The sequence below is a fragment of the Lissotriton vulgaris genome, chromosome 2_1 (assembly GCF_964263255.1).
Source record: "Lissotriton vulgaris chromosome 2_1, aLisVul1.2, whole genome shotgun sequence".
Lineage (NCBI taxonomy): Eukaryota > Metazoa > Chordata > Amphibia > Caudata > Salamandridae > Lissotriton > Lissotriton vulgaris.
This window is the reverse complement of record NC_141687.1, coordinates 956,679,723-956,699,360: the sequence shown is the minus strand read 5'-3', so window position 1 is coordinate 956,699,360 and position 19,638 is coordinate 956,679,723. Positions and strand designations below refer to the sequence as shown.

General features: G+C 43.3%; 1 protein-coding gene across 9 annotated transcripts in view; it reads left to right on the top strand.

Annotated features, from left to right (window-relative positions):
- ZMYM4 (zinc finger MYM-type containing 4) overlaps window positions 1–19,638 on the top strand; it is a 1,284,131-nt gene that overhangs the window by 254,139 nt on the left and 1,010,354 nt on the right. The window contains exon 1 of one of the 9 annotated variants that reach the window (XM_086956519.1): window positions 16,864–16,991. The exons of the other annotated variants lie outside the window; for them this stretch is intronic. The gene's annotated coding sequence lies outside the window, so the exon portion shown is untranslated. Of the gene's footprint in view, window positions 1–16,863; window positions 16,992–19,638 lie in introns of those variants that run through there. 9 annotated transcript variants of the gene reach the window in all.

Genomic DNA, 19,638 nt, shown 5'->3' with positions numbered 1-19,638 from the left:
TCCACCACCACATTCACCATCACATTCACCACCACCACATTCACCACCACCACATTCACCACCACCACATTCACCACCACCACATTCACCACCACCACATTCACCACCACCACATTCACCACCACCACATTCACCACCACCACATTCACCACCACCACATTCACCACCACCACATTCACCACCACCACATTCACCACCACCACATTCACCACCACCACATTCACCACCACCACATTCACCACCACCACATTCACCACCACCACATTCACCACCACCACATCCACCACCACATTCACCACCACCACATTCACCACCACCACATTCACCACCACCACATTCACCACCACCACATTCACCACCACCACATTCACCACCACCACATTCACCATTCACCACCACATTCACCACATTCACCATTCACCACCACATTCACCACCACCACATTCACCACCACCACATTCACCATTCACCACCACATTCACCATCCACCACCACATTCACCATCCACCACCACATTCACCATCCACCACCACATTCACCATCCACCACCACATTCACCATCCACCACCACATCCACCATCCACCACCACATTCACCATCCACCACCACATCCACCATCCACCACCACATCCACCATCCACCACCACCACCACATTCATCATCCACCACCACATTCATCACCACCACCACATTCACCACCACCACCACCACATTCACCACCACCACATTCACCACCACCACATTCACCATTCACCACCACATTCACCACCACCACATTCACCATTCACCACCACATTCACCATTCACCACCACATTCACCACCACCACATTCACCATTCACCACCACATTCACCATCCACCACCACATCCACCACCACCACATTCACCACCACCACATTCACCATTCACCACCACATTCACCACCACCACATTCACCACCACATTCACCATTCACCACCACATTCACCACCACCACATTCACCACCATCCACCACCACATTCACCACCATCCACCACCACATTCACCACCATCCACCACCACATTCATCCACCACCACATTCACCATCCACCACCACATTCACCATCCACCACCACATTCACCATCCACCACCACATTCACCATCCACCACCACATTCACCATCCACCACCACATTCACCATCCACCACCACATTCACCATCCACCACCACATTCACCATCCACCACCACATTCACCATCCACCACCACATTCACCATCCACCACCACATTCACCATCCACCACCACATTCACCATCCACCACCACATTCACCATCCACCACCACATTCACCACCACATCCACCACCACATTCACCACCACATCCACCACCACATTCACCACCACATTCACCACCACATTCACCACCACATTCACCACCACATTCACCACCACATTCACCACCACATTCACCATCCACCACCACATTCACCATCCACCACCACATTCACCACCACCACAACCACATTCACCACCACCACCACATTCACCACCACCACCACATTCACCACCACCACCACATTCACCACCACCACCACATTCACCACCACCACCACATTCACCACCACCACAACCACATTCACCATCACCACCACCACATTCACCATCACCACCACCACATTCACCACCACCACATTCACCACCACCACATTCACCATCCACCACCACATTCACCACCACCACCACATTCACCACCACCACAACCACATTCACCACCACCACATTCACCACCACCACATTCACCATTCACCACCACATTCACCACCACCACATTCACCATTCACCACCACATTCACCACCACCACATTCACCACCACATTCACCATTCACCACCACATTCACCACCACCACATTCACCATTCACCACCATCCACCACCACATTCACCATCCACCACCACATTCACCACCACCACCACATTCACCACCACCACCACCACCACCACCACCACATTCACCACCACCACCACCACATTCACCACCACCACCACCACATTCACCACCACCACCACCACATTCACCACCACCACCACCACATTCACCACAACCACATTCACCACCACCACCACCACATTCACCACCACCACCACCACATTCACCACCACCACATTCACCATCACGACCACATTCACCATCACCACCACATTCACCACCACCATATCCACCACCACCATATCCCCCAGATCCACCATCACCACATCTATATGTGTGTGTGTGTGGCTCTGTGTGTGTGTGTGTGTGTAGGTGCAAATGCAATGTTCTGGGATTTTCGTCACAATAAAATACACTGAACATAATCTTCACAAAAGTTATTTACAAGCGTTTAAGCTATTGCCATTATAAATTACAATAACTTTTATTTAAGTATTAATTATTTACAAAATTAAAAGCCATTGTTATTTGTAATATCAATACATCTAAGTCACGTAAATACAACACACATTGCATTACAAATGCTATAGGTGTCACATTTGCGAAAGTGAAAACTATTGACGTAACTGACAAAGCTATTAATTCTGCTATTTTTAAAACCAACACATAAATAAAAAAAGTGTCATTTACAATACCAATCGATCAAACTTTCCTAATGCGAGACCTATTGCATTTCCAATGCTTGTTATATAGTTGATTTTTATGCTGGGACTTTTATCGGACTGTTTCCCACATTTCATGATAAAGGTTGTGGATTGATTGACTAAAAGTCCTAAATCCTGCGTATAAATATCAGTTAGTAAAAAGGTTCTAGAGGCCCATGGGAGTTCAAGCCATAAGAATGGCATTGTCCGCATAGAAGATGGCCGGGATAGGTCGGTGTCCGATTTGAGGGAGGTCCTTACATTTACTGGATATCTCTCCCTAAGCTAATTATATGAAACGAGGAAAGGAATCCTGCTAATACGCAACCCTGTCTTAATCCTCTCTCTATATTAAACGGTTAGGTGCACTCTCCCTTGACACCGTAACAAATCCTAGCCCAGCACCTGTTGTATAGCTCCCTTGAAAAGTGGATGATTTTTGTCCACCCCTAGGTCTGCCAAAATAGTCCACAAATTAGCGTGGATGACCCTCAAATGCAGACAAGTTAACAAAGACTAAGTATATATTCTCCTCTTTGATCTTAGTGTACTTCCCAATTAAAATACTCAATTTCAGTCCCGGCTCAGCGGTCCCTATACCAGGGCATAATCCATATTGTAGATCTGACAGAGTTGCATGATATTTCACTCCGTCTAGGAGTCTATTCAGGATGACATGACCAGCTAGGTTTGTTAGTAAATCAAGGAGAGGAATCGACTTGTAGCATGCAAGATTGAAGCGATGGCCCTATTTAGATTTTGCCTAAGCAGCGGTTGAGCTGTCTCTTCGAGACATGCTGTATTCCGGTATGGACTTGAAGCTCTGTCCATCTTTTCAATTTGCTAATGTTACTGTCCTCTCTAAATGGTTGCTTTTGATTCGTGAATAGGCTTAGCAGTCCCTCCTTAGTAACTCCTTGTCTACCTTTACAACCTTCCATAAGGATTTGCTCTTTTACTAGTGTTGTTACTCCGTGTGTTTTATTCAGTCTGTAAGCACACATTATTTTTTTATGACTTTCTTCTATTGCATCAGTACATGCTTTCTTGCAGGGGACTGCTTTTAAACTCTGCTCCTCATGGCTAGGGCACCGTATTTCATATTCAAACACGGCACCTGCTTTCATGTGAACTACAACACAGGCGCAATAGAAACCATGGCAAGCGCAGCATTTTTTCCACAACACATACCCGCCCGCATAGTTTTTTTTCTTCTAACATTTGCCCATGGTGAAAGTGCGTCTTGTTGCACGTTAGTCAACCAAATCATGTTTAAAAAAAAAATATGTACGGCTTGGTGGCCTAGTGTGCCTTTTTTTTTAGCTCCTTATTCACAGTGCTCACGTGACTGTCCTTTCTTCACAAGTTGCTTGTCCCTACCTCTACCCTGTGACTTTCAGTGAGTGATACTGTGGAAAGGGGTGCCGCTCCTTGTACCTCAAAGGAGAGAAATCGTTCAAAACAGAATCTCCTAGTTTAGGAAGTAATCTAAAATCACAAGGAAGTGGAAAGCAAGGAAATATGGTGAACTTTCTAGACCTTGACAAAACCCTTTGGTAACCGGTTCTTGCACTCAAACCTAAAGTGGAAAAACAGCAGATAAAGGTACCTTTAGGAAGTCTTTGGGCTATGTTTAACAGTACTGTGCTACTTATGGAGATGCAAACATGCGAGAGCAGATCCTGAGCAAAGCCTTGCATTTTAAATGGCGCTTCTTCATAGCCATGGCACCTGAATTAAAACAGCAGAAATTCCTTCTGTCAAACGTGATTTTATTTCATGAGCTTAGCCCTGCTTGAGGATTAAAGGTGGGCATCTTTTTTCTTGACGAGAGAAGGTAATGTATGCCGGTGTTTAACAAATGAAAGGGAATAATAGCTCATGGAAGACATCACAAGACTAGTGTGTCTTTTTTGGAGACAGACCACGGCAGCTGCGAGGGGGTGAAGGCTGTGCGGTGCTGAGTACAGGAGACACTTTTTGAACACATTGCTTATACAACAGACTGCCTTACAAAAAGCAACTACAATGCTGGCTACGGATAGCAGAATCTTTGTGGCACTGCTTTCCGCCTTCTAATCCACCCCACTCTCCTTTTACTTGTGTTCCTGAAAAAAGCACAACAAGTTCTTTCACTCTTGTCATTTCCAAAGCCTTTTCTGAGCATTTAAACTTGTGTGCACTTTCACAATGAATGTTTGTCTCGATGGCTTGTCTCGTTATCACTGGTATGTAAATTATGGTAGCCGCACATCTTGTTGCACTCTGGTCGCCCAACTCGTTATTTTTCCACAATAAATCTTGGTGCCTGCGCGTTTGGTTCTGTGCGGGTCGACATACTTGTTTTTGTTACATCAGGGCCGGGTTTCTTAATTGGATGCTACATGGATGTGGCTGTTCGTCAGAGCAGCTGTTTGCCCGGGATGTACATCCGGAAAAATACAAATGCAATAGGTCTCGCATTTAAGAGAGTTTGATCTATTGGCATTGTAAATGACAATAGCTTAGAGTCTTTCAAATGGATTGCATTGCAAATACTACTTTTTTTTTTGATAGCGCACCATATTGCAGTTTCACTTTAATAGCAGTCAAGGACCTTGTGGAGAAGTGTGGCTCACTGTTTAGAGGAGGCAGATCTGGAAGCAGAGGTCAGCCCGGGACCAGGGTTCAATTCCCGGCTCGGCGGGGTCTTGAGTCCTAAAAATGTCCATGGACTCGACAATTCTCGCTCCGGTGCCTACTCGATTCACGGGTTCACACTCTGCGACTCTGGGCAATAGCTTGCTTAATCTCCACAACGGCCCCTCGCGGCGGGATGCCTGGCTTTCACCTTGCGGATACCCTGCCGGGGTTATCTCACAGGGGAATACCAGGACGGGTTTCCTAAGCAAGCGCTTAGAAACCGCTCGGTGATTTGCGCTATATAAATTCCTGTACATTTACATTTCATTAGACGTGGCTCGTCTTTAGAAAGTGATACGGCATGGGGGCGCTTGTAAACAAAAAAGTTAATAAATAGAAAAAAACTATGCGACTGTGTTCAGCGGCGCACATAAGGCAAAGGCCTGGCTGTCCCTGTGGCGGGCCGTGCTTTAAAAAAAAAAACTTGGTGGGCAAATGCTTTATGGTCAAAGTGCCCCATACCTCGCTTTTACATTAATGGGCGGAAGCGCGCCTTTCTGTAGACAAGCAGGGGTGCAGCTGCCATTAAAATGAAAGTGCAACTAGGGGGGCTTTTACAAGCATTTGCATTTCAATAGGACTCGCGTTTGCGAGAGTTGATGCTATTGGCATTTTAAATAACAATGCTTTTTATTTGTGTTTTTTAAAACATAATTAAAAGGCATTGCCATTTATAGTACCAATAATTCTCGCAAATGCGACACCTTTTGCATTGCAAATGCTTGTTATAAATAGGGATGTTGGAACTTGGGGCCTCTAGTCAGGATAAGTAGGATACACTACTGAATAACCCCTGCTCTCCCCCTTGGTAGCTTGGCATGAGCAGTCGGGCTTATCTCAGAGACAGTGTGTAAATCATTTGTGCATAACCAACAGTAATACAATAAAAACACTACAAAAGGCCACCACACAAGTTTTAGAAAAATAAGCAATATTTATTTGTGCAAACAAAACGATAAGACTTCTTTGGTGCGTGCTGGTTGTGGCAACCTTGGCAGTTGCGATATAAAGCTTAGCGTTGTGTTGCACTCAAGTCTCGGGCAGGCAGCTGCTCGGTAACAGTCGTCCAGCGGCATTGGTGAGACCAGGGCTGCGGGGCAAAGTGAGGCGGTGCTCGTTGCGGTGCTGACAGGTCAGGGTGTGTGCAGCAGTGCCGGTTGATGGGAGCTGGTGTCGGTCACCCCAGACTGGTGTGGGAGAGGGCGGTGCATCATGTGACTTACGAGCAGTGCCCCCTAACCACAGTGCGCTCACAGGTGTCTAGGTCAGCAGGCAGCGTAGTTTGAGAGCAGGACTGCAGAGTGTGGTTCCCACAGGTCGCCGTGCAGGCAGCGGCTCTGTGACGGCAGCAGTCACCGTCGGTGAGACCAGGGTTGTGGTGCGAAGTGCGGTGGTGCCCTCAGCGGTGCCTTCAGGACACAGAGCCAGCAGCGGTGTCAGTAACTGTGTCGACTGCTTTCCCCCTCTGTGGAAACTGAAACCCACTGTTCCAGAGGTGGTACCCAGAGGTAAGTGAAGTCTTTTGCTATCCCAGAGACATTGTGAACAGGAGGCAGGCTCTATTTCAAGCCCTTGGAGATACTCTGTGACAAGTGAAGCAAGTTCAGTCCAGTGCTTTCACTGCCCAAGGCAGAAGCAGCAACTACAGGCCATCCCAGCAAAGCAACACCACCACAGTGGGGCAGTACTCCTGGCAGGTTCCTTGATCTAAGAACGTTATCTGAAGTATTTTATCTCCCTCAAACTTCCAACAGGGAGGCATGCTCTTCAAGCCCTTGGAGAAAACAGCAGGATGTTGAAAGTACAATCTAGTCCTCTCCCTGCCTAAGACGGCAGCAGCAGGCCGACACAGCAGTCCCTCCAGCTTTCCTGCTCTTCTTCCTAGCAGGTTCCTTAGTTCAGCAGTAATCCAAAGTTCTGTGGTCTGGGCCCCAATATTTATACAGTCTTTACCTCTGTTCTCTGGTGGCAGAGAGGCTCTGTGCTCAGCCCAAACCAATTCTGTTCTCTCTGGTCCAGCTTCCTGGCAGGAGGTGAAGTCTGCATTGTATAAGGCAGACCAGGCCCCATTCAGGTGCAATGAAATCTCTTCCCTCTACTTTAAATGCAGCCCAGGTCTATTCAGCCCAGCCCTGACTCAACCAGGAAAGGCTGAACACACCTCAACCCAGTAAATCTCTTGTGGGCCTTTGAGCACTCTGAATCAAACCACCCCTTTTAGGGCTCGCGCCCTGCGTTGCACGGCGCAGCAGTGCTGCGCAGCAAGAGTCCTTTTGTCTGGGTTTTCAAAATGGTCCTAGGAAATGCACACGCTTGTGCGTGTTAATTTCCTATGGTCCATTTTGATTGGGCTTGTAGTGCGAGTTGTTTTGTAACGGAACACTCAGTAGGCCATAGGCGGTTCGCGTAGCTCCGCCCATGGCCTATTGGTGTCTGTTACGCGCACCAAAACCCATGTCTTCAATTATCGTGCCAAGACACGGCCGCAATAATTGAAGACATATGCCTCGGAGTGGCGCACGCGCACCACTCGCGGGCGTTTTATTTTTTTGGGGATGCATTTTGCAGGGAAGCCGTGATTTGTTCGGCGTTCTCTGCACCTTTCCTGCCGGGTTGGTTTCTTCCTCACACCGTGTCCAGCTCTTCCTCCTCCCGAGGGCTTGTTTTATCTCCCCTCACACAAGCGGGCAGAGAGACCATGACACACGTATTTACAAGTTTCTACTGCCTCGTCGAGCGCGGTGGGACTGTTTGTGTTACATTTCCATGTTTCATGGGTGTTTGTGTGTGATATTCACATGCCTCTGAATTGCCATTTTGCATTGATGTGATCTATTTCTGTTTTAATATGACGCAGTTATATGATGAAATGCGACGCAGCTTTTGTGATATATCCCGATGATGAGGCCACTGATGTGGTATGTAGGCTTTGGGAGAGTACTATGGTAGAAATGGTGAGGCACTTAGGGCCACGAATGGTGGATGACGTTTTGGCTCGTGGTGGATTTCTGCCAGCCCATGAGAAATCATTGGACGTCACAGCTGGGCACGCCAGGGTGCATGGAGCGACCGAAAAGGTTTTATGATGTCGCGGTGTTATGGTTGCGCAGAGGGACCGCGGTGGTTTGATGTCGGAGCTCATTGATGTCACGGTGACAGGGAGTTTAGAAGGACTTCACGGGTTAATGGCAGTGATCGGTTGATGTCGCAGCGTCAGTGCATGTACATCACGGTGACATTGTTTTGTGTACGGGTGACGTCACGATGACGGAAGCTTGTGTAGGGCCGCACGGATGGAACATGATAGTTTTATGTCAGCCCATTGACGTCACGGTGACAGGGGGTTGAGAAGGGCTGCACGGGTGGATGGCGGTAGGGGTAGTTTGTTTATGACACATCCTCCGTGCATGGACGTCACGCTGACCCAGGGTTGTGTAAGGCTGACGTCACGATGACAGAAGCTTGTTTTTATTGTGAACAACTCTCCATGCACGTGGTGACCTTCTATCCTTTGTTTTACTCAGACAGACCATTGGACGTTATTTATAACATATAGAATTTGCTTTGATGGCGTGGCTGTGAGACAGACATTTAAATCGGCATTTCCTTCTACCACGTAAATTGTGTACGTACTTAGTATGTGTTTTGCAGATTTACATAGCGCTAAGTTAGCCAGAGAGCATTAAAGTGCTTTACACATGAGGCAGTGGTTTTACACTTGAGGACATGTTTTTCTGTTGTTGTGGCGCGGGGTTTACGTGATTTGCTCAGAATCACAGGAGGTTGACCGGACGCTAGGATTTACCTCCCCCATGCCGCGGAGGCAGAAGGTATGCTTTTGTGTATGTGCTTCTCATCTCATGATGATGTAATATGTTTTAATGCTTGCTGACAGTGTTGAGGAAGGAACACCAGCAGCAACAGTACTGCCTTCTACATATAACGCTGGAAAATGGGGCATGTTTTGAATTAAGTAGCTTAGAGCCAGAGTGACCATCTATCCTTCGTTTTACACTGACACAGTTGTATGTTATTTATAATATAACAAAGAGCATTTGCTTTGATGGCGTGGCTGTGATAAACACATTTAAATCTGTATTTTCTTCTACCATTTAAAGCGCATGCACACTTGGTATGTGTTTTGCTGCTTTATATAGCATTGGGGCGCTTTGCGTGCAAGGCATAGGTTTTGCACGTGAGAGAATATTTTTCAGTTTTTGTGGAACGGGGGAATACATGATTTGCCCCAAATCACAGGAAGTTGAGCTGCCGCTCGGGTTTGACCTTCCTGTGCCGCCTAGGCATGAAGGTATGAATTCATGTGGGAGTTGTCATTGGTGTGGCGCGGTTTGGTGCTGGCAGGTTGTGTTCACGCTGAATAAAGCTTCAGAAAAGGTATCGATTACGATGGGTAGGTGAGACCTTGCTGTGCAGGCACCGAGTACCTTTCCCCCACAACAGACTCCAGAGTTGTAGGAATCATGTACATGCCGGAAAGGTGCGGCAGCAACCTTCAAGTATATTTATCTCATTTATGGGACTGAAACTTTCCCGAAGTGCGTCACCTGCTCTTAGAGACAATAGTAGTGTATTCTAGCACTAAGCTGCAGCTGCTGCCTTACACTTTAACTGGAAGCGCGACCGTTTGCTGCATGGCTAAATACTTAAGTCCCAAAGGCGACACAGATTGTATTGCATTTCAAATATTCTTCGGTTTAATCTTTGGGATTTATGTGCACCTTTTTAGTAGCTGTGAATTTGCAATGTATTTGTAACGCTTTGCTGACTCAATTATTTTGTGCCTTTGAATAGCGTTAATGGCCTCAGTGAATTGCTATATCAATTGAATAGCGATATGCAACACCCACGCACTCCCAGGGTGTGTTCATACAAATATTTTACTGTATTCTAAATCTGCATATGTCCTACGGGGTTGAAATGAAGATATGTGCAAGTACAACCCTTAATATACTTATGATTTTTTGTATTGAAGGTTAATAGAGGTTGAATTGAAGAATTAAACAAGCATTTGGTTAAGGTATAGACTGGTAGCAGAAAAAGGCTAATTTCAAACTTCAATTATTAGCAATTGCTATAAAAATATTTCAATGTCCAGAAAAAAAGCGTTTGCAAATCAATAGGTCTCGCATTACTGAATGTTTGAGCTATTGGTCTTGCAATATTATTAGCAATGCCAATAGCTCAAACTTTAATAATGCGAGACCTATTGCATTGCAAATGCTTGTTTAATATGTTTAGAGCGCCCTCTGGCAGCAGAGAGGCCCTCCTTTATCCCTCATGTTATCTCCATTAAGTTCCTGGTCAGGATTCGTGTGTCAACGGACTTGTGTACAGAAGTCTCAAAATCCTCTCTATGTGTTCTGATTAACTGCTTTAAATCCCCCAACGTTCAACTTGTGATCAGCATAGTATAGTATGTGTGCTGATTAACTGCTTTAAAAAAAAAAACCTGCGTTCAACCTGTGATCAGTGTAGTGGGTACCCATTTAGTGAGGTCAGTTCAATGTTATCGGCCATGTCGGGGGGGGGGGGGTTGGCTAAGGATCAGACGGCGGGATAAAATTAGAGCGAGCTGGTGGAAACTTTAGTATTCATGATAAGTTACTAGACTATAACACAAAATCTGTGACACTGAGGGCATCTCTACCATTAGTTACATTTAAATTGGACACTGGGAAAGCAAATTTCATTTAAAAACAGCAAGTCAAACTTATACAGTCGTTCTTTCAACATGTCCCCATAACAGTTGTGTGTGAAATTAGTTTGTGCGAATTAAACCACTGAATTTTTCGGAAGATGTTTTACACAAATATGTATGGAACGCACAGAAAGTGATCACTTCCCATTAATTACTAAAATCAATACGCTGGTCAACAAATCCCAAAAAATCAATACTGTTGCTCAATACACTGAAAAATTCAACGTTCGGAAAGTGATATGGGGAGGGAAAGACATAAAACCAACAATAGAAAAATTCAAAAAACAATTGTCGGAAATGACAAGTAAAGAAAAAGAAAACCCAATAAAAACATGGAAATATTTATGTAGTGTCCTAACGAGAGACCCTCCAGCCACGAAACCTAATAAAGAACGAATCGATACAGGGAAGAAACCTTGGTTCAACCTCTCCCTCAGGGAGGAAAAAAGGAAAATTTCACGCAAAGTCCGGTATCAGGTAGCAATAGTGAAAAATGGAAAGAAACCGGATAAGGTGAAATTAAAGGCCATGCGGAAAAAATATAAGACCCTGCTGAGTAAAGCAAAAAAACTATACCAAGAAGAAATCTGGACAAAATTACTAGTTGCAAGTAAAAATAAAAACGGTCGGTCATTTTGGGGTATTATTAACAAATTGACAAAGGGCACCCTACTCAGACAAGAGGCAGGAATAGGAGAAAATAAATGGATCCAGCATGTTAAAAACATGTTTTCTGACAAGGAGAACGGACAAAATCGACAGTGTAAAAAAGAGTGCAGAATATGCACCAAAAATTCAGAGCATGCAGAAGCTCTTTTTAGATCACAAGAAATCCAGCAGAAAGATATCAGCATGCCAACCATGGCCAACGAAAATCGGCCCAAAAATAAAACGGGCAAGGAGCCCACAATACCACCAAAAACACCAGAAGAAATAATACGAGTCCTAGACACCCTGGTAACAACCAAACAGCTAAAATGTATAATAAAACATCTAAAAACAGAGGGTGCAGCAGGTCCTAATGGGCTCCCAAATGCGCTTTTTAAATACTCCCCGGAGTTCTGGGCAGAATATTTAGCACCACTCTTTAACTGGATCTATAGTAAGAACAAAATGCCCAAGTCCTGGAAAGGGAATATAATACACCCCATTTATAAGCAGGGCGATCACAACGACCCAGGGAATTACAGGCTAATATCCCTGATCAACGTGGAAGCGAAACTATATGGATCATGCTTGCTGCAGCATCTCCAAGACTGGATGGAGAACACAAACATAATACCCATGTTGCAAGCGGGTTTTAGGCCAAGAATGGGCACTTTAATAAATTTGACAACCTTGGCCCTTCTAAAGGAAAAAGCAGAAGCAAAGAATACCAGACTGTTTGCTTGTTTTATAGACCTGCGATCCGCCTTCGGTAGGGTGAACCGGAACAGACTATGGGAAAAATTAAGATCATGGGGGTTACCGAAGAACCTATTGGAGGCTATAATAAGCCTGTACAGTGACACCTGGGCTAGAGTCAAACTGAGAGACAGTAGCAGCATTACTGCCGAAATACGCACGCAACAGGGCCTAAAACAAGGCTGTGTACTGGCTCCAAGCTTATTTAATCTCTACATGGCGGACATTACCAAACACATACAGGTGGGGGAAGGTCACCCACCGAACTTGGCAAACACCCCAATTCCCTTTCTTCAATATGCCGACGACGTGGTCGTGTTGAGTCAAACCCCAATAGGGCTGCAAAGAATGATAAACAACCTTGTAATTTATTTGGAGCATGAAAGCTTAGAATTAAATAAAGAAAAGACCAAAGTAATCCGCTTAGTAGATCCGAAGAAAACAACATTCAACTGGCACGCAAACAGAACCCAAATAAAGGAGGAAGTATCCTATAAATATCTAGGATTAAAATTGGGGCGATGCCCGACCAACAAAGAACATAAAATAGATCTAAAGGCGAAAACACACTCCCTGATCTATGCACATCGGTTATTGCGGAAAAAGTTGAGCTGTCCAAACTACACACACTTGCTAAACGTGATGAAATCACAGACCTTACCCACCTTGTCATACGCATTGGCCACCTGGTGTGGCAAAGAAGCGGGGCTGCTAAATAACCTACAAACAAAGGTATATAAAGCGGCTCTAAATCTTCCAAAATCAGCCTCACCAGCACAGGTACGCCTAGAATCTGGCCTGCTGAATCATAAATTTCACAGTATGGGTACTTTTGCGAAACTTTGCCACAAATTACGTTTGTCAGAGGAAGGCTCACTGGACAGCCTGTGTTGGAATGAAATCGAAAACCAGCAGAAACAGTCTACACTAGGCAGCTGGGGAGACTTGTTGCAATCATTGAGGGATTTAACAATCCAATCAACATGGGATTCAGTCCCGGACAGAACCAGCTTTGATAAGACAACAAACAACGCTGTCAAATGGGAATCCTTTCTTGAAGACAAAATTATAATTTCGAAGCGACGACACGGTGGTCAGTGATAAACTCATACTCTGGGCCAAAGCCACAGCCTTATTTAGAAAGCCATTTTAATGAGAATATAAAACAGAGATATATAGAACACCGGCTGGGCTTACAGCCTTCTAAGGACTTGCTACCATCCTGGAAGGGCAGTTATACAGACCCTCATTGTCGCCTATGTGGGTACCAAAATGAAACATTACCCCACCTGCTATGTGTTTGCCCGGCTCTTATGGACTCAAGGAGACGACTTTTAAAAAACATTTTTAATAAAATGAACATTCGTACATGCAGGCAAGCTGTAATTCGATGGCTGGAGGGATCGTCTCCCATGTTGGCTTGTAGGGGGGTCAAATACATGAGAGAAGTAGAATCGCTCCTACGTCAAGCGGAACATGGGGAGACAAGAGATGTTTTTTTTAACATGTACATAATAAGAACATTTTACGAATTTCAACGATTATCTAATGCACTGTCATTTTGTAATAATTGTTAATAATTGGAAACAATACATTTTGACTTTGACTTTGTATGGAAATCTCCACCCCCATAAGATAATCGTCTCCTTTCTATTTCTTGCACAGAGGATCTCAAAATTGTTTTCCAACTGTTGAAAAACAGCAATAATATCAAGCAAGGAAGTGTTGTAAAAATTGAATACAGCTAGCCCGGCAGCTCTTGAGATATCACAGACAATCTGCTGTTAATACAGATTATGTGCCACCATAGTTATTTAAAAAAAAATGGAAGGTTGTTGGAGACATACATAATTACCCACCCTTCGATCTACTGTGGCTAGATGCCACAGCTGGAACATGATTTGTACTGAATCCGTAAATGTGTAGAGGTTCCAGAAGCCAGGTCTTCTGTAAGCAAATGAAATTAAAACCTACTACAAAATCTAGCCAGGCTGTGTGTTTTTATTATGAAGGCTTGCCACGTTTCAAAATGGAATCCTGTGTTTGTTGTGGCAGTCTATCCGATTTGCTATGTGGTGATGACTGCAGTTGCAGGGTTGCTAGTTATGGGGAGGATAATTATAATAGACCATGTGCATAGGTCGCCTTCAGAACCCATACCTTTCTAGTCAGATCTATAAATCCTAACAAATCACAATTTATTATTGCCTCTTGCAGCATGCCTGCATTTGTTTATTTTTAAGTGGCCATTACTCCAACATGACAATCATTCTTCTTCCTAGTGGCTTTTGTTGGCTCTGTATCACAATACCTAATTTAAATGTCTAATGGAAGTAACCCAGTAAGCCTAGCAACTAGTGCAATGGATCAGAGAGAACCTGGATAGAGCACATGGTTCAGTGCAGTAATGGGAATCTTATTGGTAAAACAGATGTTGCTTCTGTTTTGGTTGAACTGGTATTGCAAGTCCCAAAAACCGTTTCGTAATCTGTGTTGAGATTTTTTTTTATACCATGTTAATCATTATTATGGAGTGTATCCACACAAATATCAGAAATGATTATTTAATAATTTTCACAATGGGTGCTCTAAGATAAGTGTAAAAATTGCACATTGCTTGTGGTGTATCACATGTTCATAGCAGGTACAAAAAATAAACCACGTGAAAGGTCCACAAGAAAATGGCTGTGGATGATAGTCTGATTATGAATCACAAAGCTATTTCCTCCAAGCCTGATGGCTCCGTGACAAACAATTCTATGTTGTCTAGAATGTGACGTTTTGACCCTCAAGAACTTGAATGGACTGGTGTCAGGAGGGACTGGAGAAACAGCCCTCTGGTAAAAATATTAGTATAGGGCATTGCTGTTAGCAGGTGAGGGAAGGTCACCTGCTAATTGGTAGACTTTCTTTGGGAACCAAAGAATTAGAACTCATAAGTTGCTCAGTGTATAAATGAGTAAGGCCGATGATAAGAAGGACCATCGAAGTCAAAGCAATGCATTTTTCGAAGCAACAAGGCTCTTTGATAAGCAGGTCAGTGGTTTGTTTATGCTCTGGTGGTATTCTGGTGGCAACTTACTCCTAAGCTGCATAATATTTTTGTACTTCATTGTGGTTTCTCATTTTAACCTGACTTTAGAGAATAAAGAACTGCCTGTATGCCAGTTTATTCAGAAATGATCAAACTCTAATTTAGGAGAGATGAGCGAATTTGCCTCTTCCTTACTGGTAAGCACCCCTAAATGGGCTCCATTTTCGGGCAGGAGGGACACAATAAGGAAATGATCCCTGGCCCTACTTATTTTCGCTCTATGGCTGGTTAATTCTGGTACATTTATTAATGGGAGATCTTGTTAAAGTCCTAAGGGAAACCTGTATGCATGCATCGGGTCTCAAACCAAAGCCAGGCAATACAGTCTCTATGTATTGTATTAAATAGCAGGGGCTGCTGCAGTGTGGGTGAACTGTGGTTAGCTGGTCTTTTTTTTCCTGAACGAGAAATATTACTTTGTATTTGTTTCGTGCAACACTGGTATGAAATATAAAACCATATTTGATCTTGTATGTATTGGCATATCATCAGTGGTGTGAGATCATCAGTATGTTGGTACGTTTTGGTTGCTTAACCAACAGGGGGCGGAAGGGTAAAAGAATTTTAGATATAACCATAAGATCCAGTATGATGAAGTTGGGTCATATACATACTGTAGATCAGTCGTAACCATGCCTCAGGTTAAGAGATGGGGGTGGGCAAAAGAACTTCCCCAGAATGGTGTCCGTTGAAACACCTGCATTTAATTTAACTGAGGGTAAATGCTTTGCATGTAGAACAAAATACACCAAATACCAATACTGTCAGTAGGAAAATAATTTGTAGACCTCTTAACTAAACAGACTCCAAAAATGTAATGTGTACACATATCTAACCCCTAGTTTAACGGATGCTGTTAAACATAGCGCCCTTGCCAAATGTGTAAAAATTAAATGAATACGTTTTTTTGGCATTACGTTAATTTAATATACTGAGTTGCTTTCACACAGATTCAAGCAATTCGAATATCTAATTTATTAATTTTTTACAATTATACTAGTCTCTAAGGACTCCAGATTACAGTAGCAGGATCCTGAAAATACATTTTTCATAAATCAATACAGATTTTCTATATAGCATGGAACACAGTTCTGTGCCATCGATCCAACCTGTGTTGACTTGGCCATCATATATTTGGGTCAAATTGACACAAGTGACAGAATTGCTGCCATGAAATGATAAGTACAGTTCAGTGTATTAATCTTCAGATATAATTCCCAGTATAGCAGATTAATCCCATCAATCTACTAAACTGTTTAAAAGAGAACATTGAATTGCCTGATAAGTATTTACAGGGGCTTTTATTATGTGATGGACGGTATCTGTGCCAAAGCCCAAGAAAACCTCAACTCTGTATTTTTAAATTTTATAGATTTGATTGTGGAGATGGCCCCTCGTTTACTGCATGAAGGAAGAGTATTGATATCTGTTGCAAGATCGAGTCTCAGTTTTCGACCTACTAACCACAAAAAATATTTTCCTTTTATGGAAAGATACCAGGTGATACAAAGATTTTTTTTTTCACAGTAACACGTGTTTCAAACTAATGCAATTTCTTTTATTCTTTTTTGGTAAGCATTTTACTTACATTCTGACCTAATTTCGTGAACTGTTATGTGAGGTATGAAACAGGATTATAAGTGGATCACCGAGCAGCAGCGATTGATCAATACATAATTTTACACTTCCTTTTGCTTTTTATAAACAATAAATAGAACCTTTAACTTTGCACATTTGTCGTCCTCCCATATAGTTTCTATTTTAACTGTTAGACTGCTAAACACGTAAAGTGGAGACAGTGAGAAAAAAGCTTCCAAAAGTTTTAAAAATAAGGTAAATGCAAAAGCCATTAAGTACTTAATATTCCGAGCATAACATATGTTTAACGTGATGTGATCTTCAATGGTATTCGTGACTACCAGCGGGGGTTACCTTAAAAGTATGCAGACATTGGTTTTGCAGCCATCTGCTATGACTGCAGTTCTATTTAAGGACAGCTTGAGTTTCTATACCTTTTGTTGACGTTCAAGGCGGTTGGGATTTTATTAATCATCCACACGTCTTTTATCTGATATTTTTTGCAATACAAGTTCAGACGTAATCTCTTCTATATAGTTAGTATTGCACTTTGAAACAGTCCAAATCCAAATCTGTTTCACTCACGTCAAGTTTAAAACAAAAGGGGGTCAAGCCTTTTAAGTCTTAGGGTGGGCAGTCTAATTCAGTGGCTGAGGCGCTCTGGCGATTTCTCCGCTTTTATGAAGGTGCTAAAAACGCATCTTTTGTAGGTAATATGCAAGGCTTGACCCATGGAAAAATATTCTCAAGTAGTTAGTCAACATTTCTATGGTAGGGACTGGGCTGAACTGATGAGTCAATTATCTGATCCAGCGTGACTTGGACCACCATGAACATACACAGTGGCTACACTCACAGATGGGAGGATCCGGGCAGGGTTTTGGTGAGTGGAACTGATAAAAAACATTGAGTGGGGGAGCTATATAAAACTGTATAAGCAGTGGTTTATATATCTAAGGACATGATAATAGCTAAATTGCTAAGGCCTTCAACAGTCAGCGAAATGGCCACTTGGGTGTTCATAAAGCAAATGCGATGCCCGAAGGACGAATGGAGACATAAAGGAAAGGCTTTGCAAACGAAAGGAAACAAGCATTTACAATGCAACGGTTTCGCCTTTGGAAAAGTTTGAGCTATTGGCATTGTAAATGACAAAATTTGTATTTGTGTTGGTTTTGAAAACTGATAAATAAATGGCATTGTCATTTACATTGCCAATAGCTCTAACTTTTCCAAAGGCGAAACCGTTGCATTGTAAATGCTTGTTTGAGGAAGAAGTTGAGGGCTTGCAGATCTAGGTTACAGTGCAGGCCCCTTTCCTTCTTCGGCCCCAGAAAGTAGCAGGAATAGTAACCACTGCCTACTTCTGGACCCGGAACCCTCTCTATGGCTCCCTTTGCCAAGAGTTATGACTTCCTCCTGAAGCTAATCCCTGAAGATTCATGAAATACTGCCAAAGTTCTTAGCGTGAGTAATCTTTTCTGACCTTTTCCCTTTTAAGCATCTGCTGGAATCTTGGCATACTAAGTGTATTCTAAATGTACTGTATGCCTGCCAGATTTCTTAAAGATCTTTAGAGTAATTTTATTTAACAGTCACTATAACCAAAAGGCGGAAATAAACGTAAAAAACTATGATGAAGGAGCCGGTTCAGCACAAAACAGGGAAGCACTGACAAAAATCTGCTCGTCGTGTAAGATGACTTATGCTGTGTATGGCTTTGATATATTGCACAGTTCTCTAAAAATGTGCTGAACATGAAACGTGGTAGCAGTGTCACATGCCACAAAAGCAGTCACGAACAGCACAGAAAACTGGGGATTTTTCCCTTAATACGACCCCATTCAAACTGGAAGGATCGGCAGTGAAGAACATTTAAAAACTTAGCAAAACATTTAAGGCACAAGGGATAAAGCGTAAAAATGCATTTTGTAAATGCAAAGCAAGCTCCTGTCCTCGGTCAGTAGGTGAAAGAATAAAAGCATGTTGAGTTCAGATGGGTCACTGAAGAGGAGACGGGAAGGTGTGGGTCATAGGTAGCGAACACTTGATGCAGCGTCATTACAGTAAAAAAACATAGGATTGAGACAAACACTGCATAGTATGACATAACCCAGGGCGACATATTCCTGTATACAGAAAGAATGGTACTTTTCATCACACTGAGAAATATGAGGAAGCATGGTACCTTGGAAATAAAATTTAAAAAAGCTGATGTTGCTTGAAGGAAAGTTTTCCAACTTCGTTTTCTACCTAGAGAAAACGATATATAGCAGAACACCTCCTGTGAACAGCAGTCTATCTAGGTTCGATACATTGCAATTTCTACGTTCTAACAACTCACACTATTAATATATGTACTTCAGGGTGACAGGCAGCTCTCATCCCATTCACAAAGGCTAGGGCTCCAAATTACAACTAGTTCAAAAGTAAATTATTTGCCTTTTCAGCAGGGAAGTACAGCTTTTTGCACGACTTGAATCGAACTTTGAACGGGCTTCCTGGGATGAGGTTCAAATCTCTGTCCCCACTGGGCCTTGTGTCTACTGCAAGCAGAACCCTCGCCGTC